Here is a 13,790-nt window from a genome sequence, read left to right as displayed (position 1 = left end):
CGCTGGCGCGCCGGCGCCCGGACCCACGACCGTCAATGACGCTGCAGTCGATGTACTTCTTAATATCGCTTTTGGAAGAAGGAAACCAGGTGTAAATCACACAGTATTTTACTGATGATCTGGAAACGCAAGTTTAGAATAAGTAGAACATTATATAAAATGTGTTGTGTGGTCGAGCGACACCCACGCCTCGCTCTCGCCAGATTATCGTTGCTGCACGGAATGATTGTTAAGGCACCGACGGCTTCAGAGTTCGTCTTCTCGAAGTTTTGCTTTTGCAGTACATTCCGCAATCTTTTCGTTATGAGTCGTCTGTTTCGGTTTCCCGATGTAGTTTTGCTCACTGCTCTCGACTTCTCTTAACCCCGAGCCACCACTAGCCGAAAATTCCGCACTGCTATCTGGTCAATCTGCAGAGCTCGATGAAGGCGTCGCGGTCGTTCCTGAGCTGATGAAACGGCCGAATCTGTAGTTGTTCCCAGATCTCTTCCACAACAACGGCCTCCCAGACGCTTGGATTACAGGAGTACGCCACTACTCCCAGCCGGAGAACTGCATTTGAAAGCGTAATAACATGAGCTACACGTAACTCCGATTTCTGTGTCTGACCTACTTTTAATGAAACTGTCGTCGATTTACTTACTACTATCGCTGCTGGACGAAGCAGATCAGGTGAAAACCATCAGTATTCTTGTAACGGAGAGGTAATGGAAATTTAGGTAAAACAATATCAAAAAAAGTTGTGTGGTGGAGCGACACGTACAGTTGGCTCTTCCTAGATGATCATTGCTGCACGGAATAATTGTTAAGGCACCGACGCCTTCAGGATTGGTCTTCTGGAAGTTTTGCTTGCAGTATATTCCGCAATCTTTTCGTTATGAGTTGGTGTTTCGGATTCCCGATGTTCTTTTGTTTAGTGCATTTGCCTTCCCTTGACACTGAGAAAGCACATGACGAAAGTGAAACACCACCGTCTGTTCATCTGCAGAGCGCGATGAAATTATTCACTCTATATTCATTGCCTTTCATATTCTTCCCATCAGTGGTGAGCGCTGCCTTCAGAAAGCGCTTTTGTTTCTGATTTACATGGAAGTTAGTGTTCCTCGGAGCTGGACTGCTTGGGATTAGCTTCATTGCTACTGGCAGGTGGCTCGTTGGTCTAGGGGTATGATTCCTGCTTTGGGTGCAGGAGGTCCCGGGTTCAAATCCCGGACGAGCCCTACCGTTTTGACCGTGCTGAAGAGTAGGTGGAGCTCACCCACGTTTGCAGCTCTGTAATGAAGAATAGATGCCTGCCGCAGCACGCTTTGTGTAGCACTACGGTGATGAAGGGACCGTTTGATATGGCAAGAATCTGACACCAGTAAATTACATGGGTCGATTGCTGTAGAAGAGCCGACAGTAATCTTGCATGCAACGGAAAACAAAGGTTGTCTTTGCAGAACATGTGCACCGTGAGTGGAGACGAACCTCAATCGTGGAGCAGTCTACCTTCATCTGATTAGCGACGACAACAACCAAAGGGTGGGATACAAGACTGAGCGTAGTTAAGAGTTTCTCACTATTAGTTACGTTCACACTTCAACAGAGCTGTGACAAGGCGAGTGCAGTGAGCTCAGGAAAGCCAGTATGAAGCGCACTTGAAGTAGTCCTGAAGAAATGGATTATAAACTTTGCCGGCCAGAATGGAGCTACGAGCGTTCTGAGTTACTGAATACCGGTACACTATGGGAGCAAGAGCATTTGACAGTAAAATGAAGCGATATCCGTGTAGCACACGACATTTATTATCCATGCATACGCAGACGTGACGTTATCTCGGAAATGGAATCCGAAAAGGGGTTTAAAAAAAGTCGTGTTTCCGCCCGGGATCGAACCGGGGACCTTCTGCGTGTAAAGCAGACGTGATAACCGCTACACCACGGAAACGACGGCTGTGCGGCTGTTCTACCTAGAAACCCGTAGTGGCAACAGATTTTTCCTGCGTAAGCAAAGGCATCGCCTACGAGCTCCCTCCGATTCTAGAAGTTGCTATTGTAAAAGACATCGATGAAAACAATCAAACCGCAACAGCCAGGGAAAACGCTGGGTGAGCGGCAGCTCTGCATGGTGATACCAAGAACGGAGGCGTCAGTCATGTGCAGCGCTTAGACGCTACGAACAGGCTCGTTGGTCTAGGGGTATGATTCCTGCTTCGGGTGCAGGAGGTCCCGGGTTCAAATCCCGGACGAGCCCTTGCGTTTTGTGCAAACGTGTGGCAACTACCGTCATGCCGGCGGCTGTTCCGCGCATTTCCAGCCCTCCAGGTAAGCACAAAAACCAAGTAGCCGGTTCTGAAAGAGTTTCATGTATCATCTGAGCCCTGGTGGTGGGCCGTTTGAAATTGATTTAAATGGTCACAGTAGAGATTGTAGCAAGGGTCTTGTTGAGTGCGACGAAAAAGTGTTTCCGCCCGGAATCGAACCGGGGACCTTCTGCGTGTTAGGCAGACGTGATAACCGCTACACCACGGAAACTGCTACGCTCTGTGCTCCACATCTGACACAACTTGTAGGACGATCGCAACTTTGGCGTAAAAATCACTTTGCGGAAACGCACAATGCAGGTATTTCGCATTCGTATGCAACAATCGACAGCACCCTTGCCTGTCTGAATGCCATCACGAATGAGAGCCCAAGAAGTCGTCGGAAATGCTCGCGGCCGAGTCCTCAGCAGCATCAGCTTCTCATTCTTTCCATACGAGGTACCGTCAATTCGCGCAGTCGCTATTGCAAATGATGTCACCAAAAGCAATCACTTCGTTAGCGGCGAGGAGCCCGGACTCAGCGGTAGCTCTACATGAAGGCACCAGCAGCTCCGTCAGGCCACCGCTGGCGCGCCGGCGCCCGGACCCACGACCGTCAATGACGCTGCAGTCGATGTACTTCTTAATATCGCTTTTGGAAGAAGGAAACCAGGTGTAAATCACACAGTATTTTACTGATGATCTGGAAACGCAAGTTTAGAATAAGTAGAACATTATATAAAATGTGTTGTGTGGTCGAGCGACACCCACGCCTCGCTCTCGCCAGATTATCGTTGCTGCACGGAATGATTGTTAAGGCACCGACGGCTTCAGAGTTCGTCTTCTCGAAGTTTTGCTTTTGCAGTACATTCCGCAATCTTTTCGTTATGAGTCGTCTGTTTCGGTTTCCCGATGTAGTTTTGCTCACTGCTCTCGACTTCTCTTAACCCCGAGCCACCACTAGCCGAAAATTCCGCACTGCTATCTGGTCAATCTGCAGAGCTCGATGAAGGCGTCGCGGTCGTTCCTGAGCTGATGAAACGGCCGAATCTGTAGTTGTTCCCAGATCTCTTCCACAACAACGGCCTCCCAGACGCTTGGATTACAGGAGTACGCCACTACTCCCAGCCGGAGAACTGCATTTGAAAGCGTAATAACATGAGCTACACGTAACTCCGATTTCTGTGTCTGACCTACTTTTAATGAAACTGTCGTCGATTTACTTACTACTATCGATGCTGGACGAAGCAGATCAGGTGAAAACCATCAGTATTCTTGTAACGAAGAGGTAATGGAAATTTAGGTAAAACAATATCAAAAAAAGTTGTGTGGTGGAGCGACACGTACAGTTGGCTCTTCCTAGATGATCATTGCTGCACGGAATAATTGTTAAGGCACCGACGCCTTCAGGATTGGTCTTCTGGAAGTTTTGCTTGCAGTATATTCCGCAATCTTTTCGTTATGAGTTGGTGTTTCGGATTCCCGATGTTCTTTTGTTTAGTGCATTTGCCTTCCCTTGACACTGAGAAAGCACATGACGAAAGTGAAACACCACCGTCTGTTCATCTGCAGAGCGCGATGAAATTATTCACTCTATATTCATTGCCTTTCATATTCTTCCCATCAGTGGTGAGCGCTGCCTTCAGAAAGCGCTTTTGTTTCTGATTTACATGGAAGTTAGTGTTCCTCGGAGCTGGACTGCTTGGGATTAGCTTCATTGCTACTGGCAGGTGGCTCGTTGGTCTAGGGGTATGATTCCTGCTTTGGGTGCAGGAGGTCCCGGGTTCAAATCCGGACGAGCCCTACCGTTTTGACCGTGCTGAAGAGTAGGTGGAGCTCACCCACGTTTGCAGCTCTGTAATGAAGAATAGATGCCTGCCGCAGCACGCTTTGTGTAGCACTACGGTGATGAAGGGACCGTTTGATATGGCAAGAATCTGACACCAGTAAATTACATGGGTCGATTGCTGTAGAAGAGCCGACAGTAATCTTGCATGCAACGGAAAACAAAGGTTGTCTTTGCAGAACATGTGCACCGTGAGTGGAGACGAACCTCAATCGTGGAGCAGTCTACCTTCATCTGATTAGCGACGACAACAACCAAAGGGTGGGATACAAGACTGAGCGTAGTTAAGAGTTTCTCACTATTAGTTACGTTCACACTTCAACAGAGCTGTGACAAGGCGAGTGCAGTGAGCTCAGGAAAGCCAGTATGAAGCGCACTTGAAGTAGTCCTGAAGAAATGGATTATAAACTTTGCCGGCCAGAATGGAGCTACGAGCGTTCTGAGTTACTGAATACCGGTACACTATGGGAGCAAGAGCATTTGACAGTAAAATGAAGCGATATCCGTGTAGCACACGACATTTATTATCCATGCATACGCAGACGTGACGTTATCTCGGAAATGGAATCCGAAAAGGGGTTTAAAAAAAGTCGTGTTTCCGCCCGGGATCGAACCGGGGACCTTCTGCGTGTAAAGCAGACGTGATAACCGCTACACCACGGAAACGACGGCTGTGCGGCTGTTCTACCTAGAAACCCGTAGTGGCAACAGATTTTTCCTGCGTAAGCAAAGGCATCGCCTACGAGCTCCCACCGATTCTAGAAGTTGCTATTGTAAAAGACATCGATGAAAACAATCAAACCGCAACAGCCAGGGAAAACGCTGGGTGAGCGGCAGCTCTGCATGGTGATACCAAGAACGGAGGCGTCAGTCATGTGCAGCGCTTAGACGCTACGAACAGGCTCGTTGGTCTAGGGGTATGATTCCTGCTTCGGGTGCAGGAGGTCCCGGGTTCAAATCCCGGACGAGCCCTTGCGTTTTGTGCAAACGTGTGGCAACTACCGTCATGCCGGCGGCTGTTCCGCGCATTTCCAGCCCTCCAGGTAAGCACAAAAACCAAGTAGCCGGTTCTGAAAGAGTTTCATGTATCATCTGAGCCCTGGTGGTGGGCCGTTTGAAATTGATTTAAATGGTCACAGTAGAGATTGTAGCAAGGGTCTTGTTGAGTGCGACGAAAAAGTGTTTCCGCCCGGAATCGAACCGGGGACCTTCTGCGTGTTAGGCAGACGTGATAACCGCTACACCACGGAAACTGCTACGCTCTGTGCTCCACATCTGACACAACTTGTAGGACGATCGCAACTTTGGCGTAAAAATCACTTTGCGGAAACGCACAATGCAGGTATTTCGCATTCGTATGCAACAATCGACAGCACCCTTGCCTGTCTGAATGCCATCACGAATGAGAGCCCAAGAAGTCGTCGGAAATGCTCGCGGCCGAGTCCTCAGCAGCATCAGCTTCTCATTCTTTCCATACGAGGTACCGTCAATTCGCGCAGTCGCTATTGCAAATGATGTCACCAAAAGCAATCACTTCGTTAGCGGCGAGGAGCCCGGACTCAGCGGTAGCTCTACATGAAGGCACCAGCAGCTCCGTCAGGCCACCGCTGGCGCGCCGGCGCCCGGACCCACGACCGTCAATGACGCTGCAGTCGATGTACTTCTTAATATCGCTTTTGGAAGAAGGAAACCAGGTGTAAATCACACAGTATTTTACTGATGATCTGGAAACGCAAGTTTAGAATAAGTAGAACATTATATAAAATGTGTTGTGTGGTCGAGCGACACCCACGCCTCGCTCTCGCCAGATTATCGTTGCTGCACGGAATGATTGTTAAGGCACCGACGGCTTCAGAGTTCGTCTTCTCGAAGTTTTGCTTTTGCAGTACATTCCGCAATCTTTTCGTTATGAGTCGTCTGTTTCGGTTTCCCGATGTAGTTTTGCTCACTGCTCTCGACTTCTCTTAACCCCGAGCCACCACTAGCCGAAAATTCCGCACTGCTATCTGGTCAATCTGCAGAGCTCGATGAAGGCGTCGCGGTCGTTCCTGAGCTGATGAAACGGCCGAATCTGTAGTTGTTCCCAGATCTCTTCCACAACAACGGCCTCCCAGACGCTTGGATTACAGGAGTACGCCACTACTCCCAGCCGGAGAACTGCATTTGAAAGCGTAATAACATGAGCTACACGTAACTCCGATTTCTGTGTCTGACCTACTTTTAATGAAACTGTCGTCGATTTACTTACTACTATCGCTGCTGGACGAAGCAGATCAGGTGAAAACCATCAGTATTCTTGTAACGAAGAGGTAATGGAAATTTAGGTAAAACAATATCAAAAAAAGTTGTGTGGTGGAGCGACACGTACAGTTGGCTCTTCCTAGATGATCATTGCTGCACGGAATAATTGTTAAGGCACCGACGCCTTCAGGATTGGTCTTCTGGAAGTTTTGCTTGCAGTATATTCCGCAATCTTTTCGTTATGAGTTGGTGTTTCGGATTCCCGATGTTCTTTTGTTTAGTGCATTTGCCTTCCCTTGACACTGAGAAAGCACATGACGAAAGTGAAACACCACCGTCTGTTCATCTGCAGAGCGCGATGAAATTATTCACTCTATATTCATTGCCTTTCATATTCTTCCCATCAGTGGTGAGCGCTGCCTTCAGAAAGCGCTTTTGTTTCTGATTTACATGGAAGTTAGTGTTCCTCGGAGCTGGACTGCTTGGGATTAGCTTCATTGCTACTGGCAGGTGGCTCGTTGGTCTAGGGGTATGATTCCTGCTTTGGGTGCAGGAGGTCCCGGGTTCAAATCCCGGACGAGCCCTACCGTTTTGACCGTGCTGAAGAGTAGGTGGAGCTCACCCACGTTTGCAGCTCTGTAATGAAGAATAGATGCCTGCCGCAGCACGCTTTGTGTAGCACTACGGTGATGAAGGGACCGTTTGATATGGCAAGAATCTGACACCAGTAAATTACATGGGTCGATTGCTGTAGAAGAGCCGACAGTAATCTTGCATGCAACGGAAAACAAAGGTTGTCTTTGCAGAACATGTGCACCGTGAGTGGAGACGAACCTCAATCGTGGAGCAGTCTACCTTCATCTGATTAGCGACGACAACAACCAAAGGGTGGGATACAAGACTGAGCGTAGTTAAGAGTTTCTCACTATTAGTTACGTTCACACTTCAACAGAGCTGTGACAAGGCGAGTGCAGTGAGCTCAGGAAAGCCAGTATGAAGCGCACTTGAAGTAGTCCTGAAGAAATGGATTATAAACTTTGCCGGCCAGAATGGAGCTACGAGCGTTCTGAGTTACTGAATACCGGTACACTATGGGAGCAAGAGCATTTGACAGTAAAATGAAGCGATATCCGTGTAGCACACGACATTTATTATCCATGCATACGCAGACGTGACGTTATCTCGGAAATGGAATCCGAAAAGGGGTTTAAAAAAAGTCGTGTTTCCGCCCGGGATCGAACCGGGGACCTTCTGCGTGTAAAGCAGACGTGATAACCGCTACACCACGGAAACGACGGCTGTGCGGCTGTTCTACCTAGAAACCCGTAGTGGCAACAGATTTTTCCTGCGTAAGCAAAGGCATCGCCTACGAGCTCCCTCCGATTCTAGAAGTTGCTATTGTAAAAGACATCGATGAAAACAATCAAACCGCAACAGCCAGGGAAAACGCTGGGTGAGCGGCAGCTCTGCATGGTGATACCAAGAACGGAGGCGTCAGTCATGTGCAGCGCTTAGACGCTACGAACAGGCTCGTTGGTCTAGGGGTATGATTCCTGCTTCGGGTGCAGGAGGTCCCGGGTTCAAATCCCGGACGAGCCCTTGCGTTTTGTGCAAACGTGTGGCAACTACCGTCATGCCGGCGGCTGTTCCGCGCATTTCCAGCCCTCCAGGTAAGCACAAAAACCAAGTAGCCGGTTCTGAAAGAGTTTCATGTATCATCTGAGCCCTGGTGGTGGGCCGTTTGAAATTGATTTAAATGGTCACAGTAGAGATTGTAGCAAGGGTCTTGTTGAGTGCGACGAAAAAGTGTTTCCGCCCGGAATCGAACCGGGGACCTTCTGCGTGTTAGGCAGACGTGATAACCGCTACACCACGGAAACTGCTACGCTCTGTGCTCCACATCTGACACAACTTGTAGGACGATCGCAACTTTGGCGTAAAAATCACTTTGCGGAAACGCACAATGCAGGTATTTCGCATTCGTATGCAACAATCGACAGCACCCTTGCCTGTGTGAATGCCATCACGAATGAGAGCCCAAGAAGTCGTCGGAAATGCTCGCGGCCGAGTCCTCAGCAGCATCAGCTTCTCATTCTTTCCATACGAGGTACCGTCAATTCGCGCAGTCGCTATTGCAAATGATGTCACCAAAAGCAATCACTTCGTTAGCGGCGAGGAGCCCGGACTCAGCGGTAGCTCTACATGAAGGCACCAGCAGCTCCGTCAGGCCACCGCTGGCGCGCCGGCGCCCGGACCCACGACCGTCAATGACGCTGCAGTCGATGTACTTCTTAATATCGCTTTTGGAAGAAGGAAACCAGGTGTAAATCACACAGTATTTTACTGATGATCTGGAAACGCAAGTTTAGAATAAGTAGAACATTATATAAAATGTGTTGTGTGGTCGAGCGACACCCACGCCTCGCTCTCGCCAGATTATCGTTGCTGCACGGAATGATTGTTAAGGCACCGACGGCTTCAGAGTTCGTCTTCTCGAAGTTTTGCTTTTGCAGTACATTCCGCAATCTTTTCGTTATGAGTCGTCTGTTTCGGTTTCCCGATGTAGTTTTGCTCACTGCTCTCGACTTCTCTTAACCCCGAGCCACCACTAGCCGAAAATTCCGCACTGCTATCTGGTCAATCTGCAGAGCTCGATGAAGGCGTCGCGGTCGTTCCTGAGCTGATGAAACGGCCGAATCTGTAGTTGTTCCCAGATCTCTTCCACAACAACGGCCTCCCAGACGCTTGGATTACAGGAGTACGCCACTACTCCCAGCCGGAGAACTGCATTTGAAAGCGTAATAACATGAGCTACACGTAACTCCGATTTCTGTGTCTGACCTACTTTTAATGAAACTGTCGTCGATTTACTTACTACTATCGCTGCTGGACGAAGCAGATCAGGTGAAAACCATCAGTATTCTTGTAACGAAGAGGTAATGGAAATTTAGGTAAAACAATATCAAAAAAAGTTGTGTGGTGGAGCGACACGTACAGTTGGCTCTTCCTAGATGATCATTGCTGCACGGAATAATTGTTAAGGCACCGACGCCTTCAGGATTGGTCTTCTGGAAGTTTTGCTTGCAGTATATTCCGCAATCTTTTCGTTATGAGTTGGTGTTTCGGATTCCCGATGTTCTTTTGTTTAGTGCATTTGCCTTCCCTTGACACTGAGAAAGCACATGACGAAAGTGAAACACCACCGTCTGTTCATCTGCAGAGCGCGATGAAATTATTCACTCTATATTCATTGCCTTTCATATTCTTCCCATCAGTGGTGAGCGCTGCCTTCAGAAAGCGCTTTTGTTTCTGATTTACATGGAAGTTAGTGTTCCTCGGAGCTGGACTGCTTGGGATTAGCTTCATTGCTACTGGCAGGTGGCTCGTTGGTCTAGGGGTATGATTCCTGCTTTGGGTGCAGGAGGTCCCGGGTTCAAATCCCGGACGAGCCCTACCGTTTTGACCGTGCTGAAGAGTAGGTGGAGCTCACCCACGTTTGCAGCTCTGTAATGAAGAATAGATGCCTGCCGCAGCACGCTTTGTGTAGCACTACGGTGATGAAGGGACCGTTTGATATGGCAAGAATCTGACACCAGTAAATTACATGGGTCGATTGCTGTAGAAGAGCCGACAGTAATCTTGCATGCAACGGAAAACAAAGGTTGTCTTTGCAGAACATGTGCACCGTGAGTGGAGACGAACCTCAATCGTGGAGCAGTCTACCTTCATCTGATTAGCGACGACAACAACCAAAGGGTGGGATACAAGACTGAGCGTAGTTAAGAGTTTCTCACTATTAGTTACGTTCACACTTCAACAGAGCTGTGACAAGGCGAGTGCAGTGAGCTCAGGAAAGCCAGTATGAAGCGCACTTGAAGTAGTCCTGAAGAAATGGATTATAAACTTTGCCGGCCAGAATGGAGCTACGAGCGTTCTGAGTTACTGAATACCGGTACACTATGGGAGCAAGAGCATTTGACAGTAAAATGAAGCGATATCCGTGTAGCACACGACATTTATTATCCATGCATACGCAGACGTGACGTTATCTCGGAAATGGAATCCGAAAAGGGGTTTAAAAAAAGTCGTGTTTCCGCCCGGGATCGAACCGGGGACCTTCTGCGTGTAAAGCAGACGTGATAACCGCTACACCACGGAAACGACGGCTGTGCGGCTGTTCTACCTAGAAACCCGTAGTGGCAACAGATTTTTCCTGCGTAAGCAAAGGCATCGCCTACGAGCTCCCACCGATTCTAGAAGTTGCTATTGTAAAAGACATCGATGAAAACAATCAAACCGCAACAGCCAGGGAAAACGCTGGGTGAGCGGCAGCTCTGCATGGTGATACCAAGAACGGAGGCGTCAGTCATGTGCAGCGCTTAGACGCTACGAACAGGCTCGTTGGTCTAGGGGTATGATTCCTGCTTCGGGTGCAGGAGGTCCCGGGTTCAAATCCCGGACGAGCCCTTGCGTTTTGTGCAAACGTGTGGCAACTACCGTCATGCCGGCGGCTGTTCCGCGCATTTCCAGCCCTCCAGGTAAGCACAAAAACCAAGTAGCCGGTTCTGAAAGAGTTTCATGTATCATCTGAGCCCTGGTGGTGGGCCGTTTGAAATTGATTTAAATGGTCACAGTAGAGATTGTAGCAAGGGTCTTGTTGAGTGCGACGAAAAAGTGTTTCCGCCCGGAATCGAACCGGGGACCTTCTGCGTGTTAGGCAGACGTGATAACCGCTACACCACGGAAACTGCTACGCTCTGTGCTCCACATCTGACACAACTTGTAGGACGATCGCAACTTTGGCGTAAAAATCACTTTGCGGAAACGCACAATGCAGGTATTTCGCATTCGTATGCAACAATCGACAGCACCCTTGCCTGTCTGAATGCCATCACGAATGAGAGCCCAAGAAGTCGTCGGAAATGCTCGCGGCCGAGTCCTCAGCAGCATCAGCTTCTCATTCTTTCCATACGAGGTACCGTCAATTCGCGCAGTCGCTATTGCAAATGATGTCACCAAAAGCAATCACTTCGTTAGCGGCGAGGAGCCCGGACTCAGCGGTAGCTCTACATGAAGGCACCAGCAGCTCCGTCAGGCCACCGCTGGCGCGCCGGCGCCCGGACCCACGACCGTCAATGACGCTGCAGTCGATGTACTTCTTAATATCGCTTTTGGAAGAAGGAAACCAGGTGTAAATCACACAGTATTTTACTGATGATCTGGAAACGCAAGTTTAGAATAAGTAGAACATTATATAAAATGTGTTGTGTGGTCGAGCGACACCCACGCCTCGCTCTCGCCAGATTATCGTTGCTGCACGGAATGATTGTTAAGGCACCGACGGCTTCAGAGTTCGTCTTCTCGAAGTTTTGCTTTTGCAGTACATTCCGCAATCTTTTCGTTATGAGTCGTCTGTTTCGGTTTCCCGATGTAGTTTTGCTCACTGCTCTCGACTTCTCTTAACCCCGAGCCACCACTAGCCGAAAATTCCGCACTGCTATCTGGTCAATCTGCAGAGCTCGATGAAGGCGTCGCGGTCGTTCCTGAGCTGATGAAACGGCCGAATCTGTAGTTGTTCCCAGATCTCTTCCACAACAACGGCCTCCCAGACGCTTGGATTACAGGAGTACGCCACTACTCCCAGCCGGAGAACTGCATTTGAAAGCGTAATAACATGAGCTACACGTAACTCCGATTTCTGTGTCTGACCTACTTTTAATGAAACTGTCGTCGATTTACTTACTACTATCGCTGCTGGACGAAGCAGATCAGGTGAAAACCATCAGTATTCTTGTAACGAAGAGGTAATGGAAATTTAGGTAAAACAATATCAAAAAAAGTTGTGTGGTGGAGCGACACGTACAGTTGGCTCTTCCTAGATGATCATTGCTGCACGGAATAATTGTTAAGGCACCGACGCCTTCAGGATTGGTCTTCTGGAAGTTTTGCTTGCAGTATATTCCGCAATCTTTTCGTTATGAGTTGGTGTTTCGGATTCCCGATGTTCTTTTGTTTAGTGCATTTGCCTTCCCTTGACACTGAGAAAGCACATGACGAAAGTGAAACACCACCGTCTGTTCATCTGCAGAGCGCGATGAAATTATTCACTCTATGTTCATTGCCTTTCATATTCTTCCCATCAGTGGTGAGCGCTGCCTTCAGAAAGCGCTTTTGTTTCTGATTTACATGGAAGTTAGTGTTCCTCGGAGCTGGACTGCTTGGGATTAGCTTCATTGCTACTGGCAGGTGGCTCGTTGGTCTAGGGGTATGATTCCTGCTTTGGGTGCAGGAGGTCCCGGGTTCAAATCCCGGACGAGCCCTACCGTTTTGACCGTGCTGAAGAGTAGGTGGAGCTCACCCACGTTTGCAGCTCTGTAATGAAGAATAGATGCCTGCCGCAGCACGCTTTGTGTAGCACTACGGTGATGAAGGGACCGTTTGATATGGCAAGAATCTGACACCAGTAAATTACATGGGTCGATTGCTGTAGAAGAGCCGACAGTAATCTTGCATGCAACGGAAAACAAAGGTTGTCTTTGCAGAACATGTGCACCGTGAGTGGAGACGAACCTCAATCGTGGAGCAGTCTACCTTCATCTGATTAGCGACGACAACAACCAAAGGGTGGGATACAAGACTGAGCGTAGTTAAGAGTTTCTCACTATTAGTTACGTTCACACTTCAACAGAGCTGTGACAAGGCGAGTGCAGTGAGCTCAGGAAAGCCAGTATGAAGCGCACTTGAAGTAGTCCTGAAGAAATGGATTATAAACTTTGCCGGCCAGAATGGAGCTACGAGCGTTCTGAGTTACTGAATACCGGTACACTATGGGAGCAAGAGCATTTGACAGTAAAATGAAGCGATATCCGTGTAGCACACGACATTTATTATCCATGCATACGCAGACGTGACGTTATCTCGGAAATGGAATCCGAAAAGGGGTTTAAAAAAAGTCGTGTTTCCGCCCGGGATCGAACCGGGGACCTTCTGCGTGTAAAGCAGACGTGATAACCGCTACACCACGGAAACGACGGCTGTGCGGCTGTTCTACCTAGAAACCCGTAGTGGCAACAGATTTTTCCTGCGTAAGCAAAGGCATCGCCTACGAGCTCCCTCCGATTCTAGAAGTTGCTATTGTAAAAGACATCGATGAAAACAATCAAACCGCAACAGCCAGGGAAAACGCTGGGTGAGCGGCAGCTCTGCATGGTGATACCAAGAACGGAGGCGTCAGTCATGTGCAGCGCTTAGACGCTACGAACAGGCTCGTTGGTCTAGGGGTATGATTCCTGCTTCGGGTGCAGGAGGTCCCGGGTTCAAATCCCGGACGAGCCCTTGCGTTTTGTGCAAACGTGTGGCAACTACCGTCATGCCGGCGGCTGTTCCGCGCATTTCCAGCCCTCCAGGTAAGCACAAAAA

General features: G+C 48.9%; 18 non-coding genes across 18 annotated transcripts; 9 read left to right on the top strand and 9 right to left on the bottom strand.

Annotated features, from left to right (window-relative positions):
- The first annotated feature begins 1,148 nt into the window (after positions 1 to 1,148).
- On the top strand, positions 1,149 to 1,220 carry Trnap-ugg (transfer RNA proline (anticodon UGG)). The gene has a single exon. It is a non-coding gene; the product is annotated as a tRNA-Pro (tRNA).
- Positions 1,221 to 1,856: 636 nt separating this feature from the next.
- Trnav-uac (transfer RNA valine (anticodon UAC)) lies at positions 1,857 to 1,929 on the bottom strand. Its single transcript has one exon. It is a non-coding gene; the product is annotated as a tRNA-Val (tRNA).
- Positions 1,930 to 2,163: 234 nt separating this feature from the next.
- On the top strand, positions 2,164 to 2,235 carry Trnap-cgg (transfer RNA proline (anticodon CGG)). The gene has a single exon. It is a non-coding gene; the product is annotated as a tRNA-Pro (tRNA).
- A 208-nt stretch (positions 2,236 to 2,443) lies between these two features.
- On the bottom strand, positions 2,444 to 2,516 carry Trnav-aac (transfer RNA valine (anticodon AAC)). Its single transcript has one exon. It is a non-coding gene; the product is annotated as a tRNA-Val (tRNA).
- Positions 2,517 to 4,723: 2,207 nt separating this feature from the next.
- On the bottom strand, positions 4,724 to 4,796 carry Trnav-uac (transfer RNA valine (anticodon UAC)). The gene has a single exon. It is a non-coding gene; the product is annotated as a tRNA-Val (tRNA).
- Positions 4,797 to 5,030: 234 nt separating this feature from the next.
- Trnap-cgg (transfer RNA proline (anticodon CGG)) lies at positions 5,031 to 5,102 on the top strand. Its single transcript has one exon. It is a non-coding gene; the product is annotated as a tRNA-Pro (tRNA).
- Positions 5,103 to 5,310: 208 nt separating this feature from the next.
- Trnav-aac (transfer RNA valine (anticodon AAC)) lies at positions 5,311 to 5,383 on the bottom strand. Its single transcript has one exon. It is a non-coding gene; the product is annotated as a tRNA-Val (tRNA).
- A 1,500-nt stretch (positions 5,384 to 6,883) lies between these two features.
- Trnap-ugg (transfer RNA proline (anticodon UGG)) lies at positions 6,884 to 6,955 on the top strand. The gene has a single exon. It is a non-coding gene; the product is annotated as a tRNA-Pro (tRNA).
- A 636-nt stretch (positions 6,956 to 7,591) lies between these two features.
- Positions 7,592 to 7,664, bottom strand: Trnav-uac (transfer RNA valine (anticodon UAC)). The gene has a single exon. It is a non-coding gene; the product is annotated as a tRNA-Val (tRNA).
- A 234-nt stretch (positions 7,665 to 7,898) lies between these two features.
- On the top strand, positions 7,899 to 7,970 carry Trnap-cgg (transfer RNA proline (anticodon CGG)). Its single transcript has one exon. It is a non-coding gene; the product is annotated as a tRNA-Pro (tRNA).
- Positions 7,971 to 8,178: 208 nt separating this feature from the next.
- Trnav-aac (transfer RNA valine (anticodon AAC)) lies at positions 8,179 to 8,251 on the bottom strand. Its single transcript has one exon. It is a non-coding gene; the product is annotated as a tRNA-Val (tRNA).
- Positions 8,252 to 9,751: 1,500 nt separating this feature from the next.
- Trnap-ugg (transfer RNA proline (anticodon UGG)) lies at positions 9,752 to 9,823 on the top strand. Its single transcript has one exon. It is a non-coding gene; the product is annotated as a tRNA-Pro (tRNA).
- A 636-nt stretch (positions 9,824 to 10,459) lies between these two features.
- Positions 10,460 to 10,532, bottom strand: Trnav-uac (transfer RNA valine (anticodon UAC)). Its single transcript has one exon. It is a non-coding gene; the product is annotated as a tRNA-Val (tRNA).
- Positions 10,533 to 10,766: 234 nt separating this feature from the next.
- Trnap-cgg (transfer RNA proline (anticodon CGG)) lies at positions 10,767 to 10,838 on the top strand. The gene has a single exon. It is a non-coding gene; the product is annotated as a tRNA-Pro (tRNA).
- A 208-nt stretch (positions 10,839 to 11,046) lies between these two features.
- On the bottom strand, positions 11,047 to 11,119 carry Trnav-aac (transfer RNA valine (anticodon AAC)). Its single transcript has one exon. It is a non-coding gene; the product is annotated as a tRNA-Val (tRNA).
- A 1,500-nt stretch (positions 11,120 to 12,619) lies between these two features.
- Positions 12,620 to 12,691, top strand: Trnap-ugg (transfer RNA proline (anticodon UGG)). The gene has a single exon. It is a non-coding gene; the product is annotated as a tRNA-Pro (tRNA).
- Positions 12,692 to 13,327: 636 nt separating this feature from the next.
- Trnav-uac (transfer RNA valine (anticodon UAC)) lies at positions 13,328 to 13,400 on the bottom strand. The gene has a single exon. It is a non-coding gene; the product is annotated as a tRNA-Val (tRNA).
- A 234-nt stretch (positions 13,401 to 13,634) lies between these two features.
- Trnap-cgg (transfer RNA proline (anticodon CGG)) lies at positions 13,635 to 13,706 on the top strand. Its single transcript has one exon. It is a non-coding gene; the product is annotated as a tRNA-Pro (tRNA).
- The last annotated feature ends 84 nt before the right edge of the window (positions 13,707 to 13,790 follow it).

This window comes from Schistocerca cancellata, unplaced genomic scaffold (assembly GCF_023864275.1).
Source record: "Schistocerca cancellata isolate TAMUIC-IGC-003103 unplaced genomic scaffold, iqSchCanc2.1 HiC_scaffold_1078, whole genome shotgun sequence".
Lineage (NCBI taxonomy): Eukaryota > Metazoa > Arthropoda > Insecta > Orthoptera > Acrididae > Schistocerca > Schistocerca cancellata.
Note: the sequence above shows the minus strand (reverse complement) of the source record. Positions and strands in the feature narration are given on the sequence as shown.